Here is a 6,293-nt window from a genome sequence, read left to right on the forward strand (position 1 = left end):
ATGATTGTAAGAAATTACCAAGAACAAATACATGCCAAGATATTTGACAACCTGAACAAAATGGGCAAATATCTAGAAACAGCTATTCAGCCAAAATTGAATCAAGTAGAACACCTGAATAGATCAATAATAACTAGTGAAATTGAAGCAGTGTCAAAAGAAAAAAAAACAACCCTACACACAAAAATCCTGGACCAGACCAGTCAGATTCACAGGTGATTTTTACCAAACATTTAAGAAAGAGCTAATTCCTATTTTTTCTAAAAATATTCTAAAAACTTCAAGAAGAGGAAAGACTCCTAAATTGTTTTTATGAGGCCAGCATGATCCTAATCCCAAAACCAAATAAAGATACAACAAAGAATGAAAACTACAGAACAATATCACTGATGAACATGGGCACTAAAATCCTCAAGAAAATATTGGCAAACTGCATCCAGCAATACATTCTAAAGATCATACACCATGATGAAGTGGAATTCATCCCATTGACACAAGGATGTTATAATATTCTCAAATCAATAAATGTAATACACCACATAAACAAAATTAATGACAAAAATCATATGATCCTATCAATAGATGCTGAAAACAACATTTGATAAAATACATAACGCATTTATGATAAAAATTCTCAGAAAGGAGGGAATATAAGGAGTATACCTCAACAAAATAAACACCACATATGAGAAATCTACAGCCAAACTCATGCTCAATGGACAAAACCTAAAAGCTTTTCCCATAAAATCAGGATCAAGACAATGATATCTCCTTTCATCAGTTTTATTTTACATAGTATTGGAAGTTCCAGTCACAGTGATCAGACAAGAAAAAGAAATAAAAGCCTTCCAAATTGGAAAGGAGGAAGTAAAACTTCATTGTTTGCAGATGACATGAGAGTGTACACGGAAAACCTGATAGGCTTCACCAAAATACCACTCAACCTAGTAAGTGAATTTCACAAAATAGCAAGATACAAAGTCAATACTCAGAAATGAAAGTCCTTTTTGTACACCAATAATGAAATTTCAGAAAAATAAACCAGGAAAAAAATCCCACTTACTACAGCAACAAGGAAAATAAAGTACCTAGGAATAAACTTAACCTAGCAGGTAAAAGAACTGTACTCTGACAACTGCAGAAGGAAGATATAAACAAATGGAAGCATATACCATGTTCATGGATTGAAACAATCAACAGCTTTAAAATGTCCATACTACCCAAAGCAATCTGTAGACTCAATGCAATGCCTATTATATTACCAATGACATATTTCACAGATTTAGAACCAACATTTCAAAAATTTATATTGAACCAAAATGACCCTGAATAGCTGTAGATATGTTGAGGGGGGGGAGGCAAAGTAGGAGGGATCACAATACCTGATATCAATATATATTACAAGTCCACTGTAACCAAAAGGGTATGGTACTGGCCTAAGAATACACACATAGATCAGTGGAACAGATAAGAGAGCCCAGAAATAAACCCATGTCTCTATGGTCAATTAATATTAGACAAAGGGGGGAAAGCATAAAATGGAGTAAAAATAACTTCTTGGACAAATGGTTTTGGGGGATCTGGACAGCTATATGTGAAAAAAATAATTGAAACAGGATCACCAACTTACACCATACAACCAGAATAACTTAAAATGGATAAAAGACTTAAACATAAGCCACGACACCATAAAAGTCGTAGAATAAAACATAGGCATTAAATTTTCAGATATCCCAAGCAGCAATATTTTCATTGGTACATCCTCTAGGGCATGGAAAATAAAGAAAAAAATAACCAAATGGGACTATATCAAATTAAATAGACTGTGCATTGTTTAAAAAAATGAAAAGGGAACCAACCTTACGGGAAAACATTTGTCAATGATACATCAGACAAGGGTATTCTTTCCAAATATATGAAGAATTCAAATGACTCAACACGAGGAAGACAAACTTCAGTCAAAAAGTGGACAGCAAGTAGATAAGCTTTACTTCCTTGCACAACCAAGACAACAATACATTTAAAAAGGAAAATGAACCAGAACTGCCAGAAAATCAAACCATATGGAAGTCTGACCACCAAGCAGTTAAAGGAGAAACATTCATCCAAACTGGTATGAGGGGCAGAAACAGGGAGCTGGGGCAGAGAAGATACATAGCAAAATGGCAGCTGGCAGACCAGGCCATCCCACATTCATGTGCAGATAAACTGGGAGAAACAAGTGGGGAACAAAGCAGACCACGAAAACCAAGGTTCCAGGGCAGGAAAATAAAGGCCTCAAAACCTCTGACTGTGAAAATTTGTGGGGCTTGCAGTGGCAGAAGAAACTCTCAGTCTCACAGGAGAGTCTGTTGGATGGACCCACAAGGTCCTAGAATGTACACAAACCCACCCACCTTAGAATCAGTACTGGAAGGGCCAATTTGCATGTGGGTAGGGGAGGAAATGACTGATGGCAGGGCAAGAGCCAAGCAAGTGGCATGGTTTCCTCTCTGACCCCTCCCCCACATAGAGCACCACAATGTAGCAAAGTGGTTTTCCCCACCTTCACAAATACCGAAGTCCTTACAACATAACAGGCATTCTAAAGCAAAGAAATATGGCCCAAATGAAAGAACAAATCAAACCTCCAGAAAAATAACTAAGCAACAAGGGGACAGACAACCTATCAGATGCAGAGTTCAAAACACTGGTAGTCAGGATGCTCAGAGAAATGATTGAGTATTGACACAAAATAAAAGAAGAAGTTAAGGCTATACAAAGTGAAATAAAGAAAAACATACAGGGAACCAACAGTGAAGAGAAGGACACCAGGACTCAAATCAACGATTTGGAACAGATGAAGAAATAAACATTCAACCAGAGCAGAATGAAGAAAAAAGAAAAAAAAATGAAGAGAGTCTTAGGAACCTCCAGGACATCTTTAAACGTTCCAACATCCAAATCATAGGGGGCCAGAAGGAGAAGAGAAAGAGCAAAAAATTGAGAATTATTTGAACAAATAATAAAGGAAAATTTCCCCAATCTGACAAAGGAAATAGACCTGCAAGTCCAAGACTCTCAGAGAATCCCAAAGAAGTTGAACCAAGGAAGCACACACCAAGGAACATCATAATTACATTACCCAAGATTAAAGACAAGGACAAAAATCCTAAAAGCAGCAAGAGAAAATGAGACAGTTACCTACAAAGGAGTTCCCATAAAACTGTCAGCTTATTTCTCAAAAGAAACTTTACAGGCAAAAAGGGGATGGAAAGAAGTATTCAAAGTCATGAAAAGCAAGGACCTACATGTAAGATTACTCTATCCAGAAAAGCTATCATTTAGAATGGAGGGGCAGATAAAGTGCTTTCCAGCTAAAGTCAAGTTAAAAGAGTTCATCAACACTAATCCCTTATAATATGAAATGTTAAGGGACTTACCTAAGAAAAAGGAGATCAAAACTACGAACAGTAAAATGACAACAAACTAACAACTGTTAACAATTGAACTTAAAAAACAAAAACAAAAACAGACTAAGCAAACAACTAAAACGAACAGAATCACAGAAATGGAGATCACATGGAGGAGGTGGATGGAGGAGAATAGGGAAAAAGGTACAGGGAAAAAGAAGCATAATTGGTGGGGACAAAGTAGACAGGGGATGGTTAAGAATAGTATAAGAAATGGAGAAGCCAAACAACTTATATGTATGGCCCATGGACATGAACTAAGGAGAGGGGTTGTTCTGGAGAGTGGGGCATGCAGGACAGAGGAGGATAAAGGGGAGGCAATAAATGGGACAAGTGTAATATCATAATCAATAAAATATACTTTAAAAAATGGGCAAAGGACCTCAACATACATTTCTCCATGTGGACATACAGAGGCCCATAGCCATATGAAAAGATGTCTAGTCAGAATCGTCATCATAAACAAATCAACAAAGAACAAGTGCTGGTGAGTTTCTGGAGAAAAGAGAACCCTAGTCCACTGTTGGTGAGAATGTAGACTGATGCAGCCACTGTGGATAACATTATGGAATTTCCTCAGAAAACTAAAAATGGAACTGCCTTTTGATCCAGTGATTCTACTTCGGGAATTATGCCCTAAGAATCCTGAAACACCAATTCAAAAGATCCTATGCACCCCTATGTTCTTGGGAGTGTTATTTACAATAGCCAAGTGCTGGAAACAGTCTAAGTGCCCATCAATAGATGAGTGGTTCAAAAACTGTGACACATGTACACAATGAAATACTGCACAGCACAAAGAAAGAAAGAAGGAACTCCTATCTTTCTCTTCAGCATGTATGGAACTGTAAACTGCTAAGTGAAATAAGCCAGGTGGTGAAGATGAATACCATATGATCTCACTTATAAGTGGAACCTAATCAACAAAACAAAACAAAAAAAAACGTGCAAAATAGAACCAGAGGTTTGGAAACAGGAAACAGAGTGACAGGGACAAGAAAGAAGGGGGTAGAGAGATAAGGGAGGAAAGAGGAAGGGCCTAGTTACAGAACAAGTATAAATGACCCATGGATATAGACAACATGGTGGGGATTGATTGTGGGAATGGGGGGTGGGAGGGACAGTGTAGAACACTGGGGGAAAATTGGGACAACTGTAATAGAACAATAAAAATAGTATGTAAATTCTGCTGCATTGGGGTGAAATGCACTGAAGGTATCAATTAAATCCATTTGATCTAGTGTGTCATTTAAAGCTGCTGCTTCCTTGTTGATTTTCTGTCTGCGTGATCTATTCACCGAAATTAATGGAGTGTTAATATCCCACACTATGACTATTTCTGTCTATCTGTCTACTAAGATTTGCTTTACATATTTAGGGGCTCCTATGTTGTGTGTAAACCTTTACTAGGGTTATATCCTATTATTGGATTTTTCCTTTTATCATTATGCAGTGTTCTTCCTTGGCCCTTACCATAGCCTTGGTTTTAAAATCTATTTTATCGCATGGGTGGCTGGACAAGTCCTCATGGTGGTGGCTGTTGTGGAGTGCAGTGCAGTGTTGACTGAGCAGAGTTCATGGGCCTGGTCTGCATGTGTCCTCAGGCTCTGCACACCTGATGCTGTGCAGGTGTTGATCCCACTCCAGCTGGGATGATGGTGAAGTATTTTCTGGGCCAGAGCATGCTCTGGGTTTCCTGAGGCCAAGTGTTTACTATTTTCTGGCAGCGGTACCTAAATTCCTATGGCAAACATGAGGGAATTTGAGGGGAAAAGGGGAAGGGTTTACAGGAACAAATATAAGACACATGGACAAAAACTAGGGGGGGGGGATGGAAATGGGAGGGAGGTGGGGAGGGCTGGGGGTGGGTTGGGATGGGAGTAAAAGAAAGAAAACTGTACTTGAACAACAATTAAAGTTAAAAAAAAAAAAGGTTTTGACAGAAGACATAGTACACCAGGTGGTAACCCCTGACTGGAAGCTCATGTTCTGGGGACTCCTGACCAAGGCTAACAGAATGCCCCACTGGGCTGAGGAACTATTTCCTGCCAATATTACTCACTTGGTGTACATCCTGGAGAATTTTATTGTGGACCCACAGAACCAGACCATGACCACCTTCACCTGAAACATCAACCATGCCCAGCTGATGGTGGTGAGGGAACAATATGTTTAGTATGTGAACTCTTTAACAGTGGTTGAACAGAAATCCACAGGGAAGCTTGGGTCTCCTCTGGCTTATTTGGAATCTCCAGAGCTGTCCAGGAATTTCATCTCGCCCAGTTCAAAAGTGGTGTGCACAAGGTGATGAAGGGCTTTGAATACATCTTGGTCAAGCTGAAAGGTGAGGCTCCTTCCAAAACACTTATTGAGATAGCCAAGGAGAAGGCAAAGGAGATGGCACTCGCAGCTACAGAGAAGACCAAGGACCTTGCCAGTGAGGTAGCCACTAAAAAGCAGCAGCAGCAGTTTGTGTAGCCAGCCCAGGCCCTGGGGCTACAATACACCAGACTACCCCTTGTGCTCCCCTCTATCCTCCCCACCCCTTGTACTTTATTATTAAATGTCAACTTCCAGCCTGATCTCCTGTCTGGGTGGTGAGTTGGGGTGGTGTCCATTTGGCATGTACAGTTCACCAGACACATTACACATGTCTGGGCCAGTCCCGCTTCTTCTTGCATAGGGTAGCCATGGAGAAAGGTGCCATAACTTGCCCAGGGTCACAGATAGCATATAGGTGAAGGGGTCATAAATACTAGTCTGTAAGCTCCATGATGAACCTTTGTTTTGTACCCTGCTGTGTCCCAAGTACCTGAAACAATATCTAGCACATAATAGGCA

The 6,293-nt window shown here is 39.6% G+C and overlaps 1 pseudogene; it reads left to right on the forward strand.

The window, feature by feature from the left end:
* Positions 1–5,107: 5,107 nt before the first annotated feature.
* Positions 5,108–5,930, forward strand: LOC123805225 (annotated as a pseudogene).
* The last annotated feature ends 363 nt before the right edge of the window (positions 5,931–6,293 follow it).

This window comes from Phyllostomus hastatus, unplaced genomic scaffold, assembly GCF_019186645.2.
Source record: "Phyllostomus hastatus isolate PE091 unplaced genomic scaffold, TTU_PhHast_1.1 phas_scaffold_28, whole genome shotgun sequence".
NCBI lineage: Eukaryota > Metazoa > Chordata > Mammalia > Chiroptera > Phyllostomidae > Phyllostomus > Phyllostomus hastatus.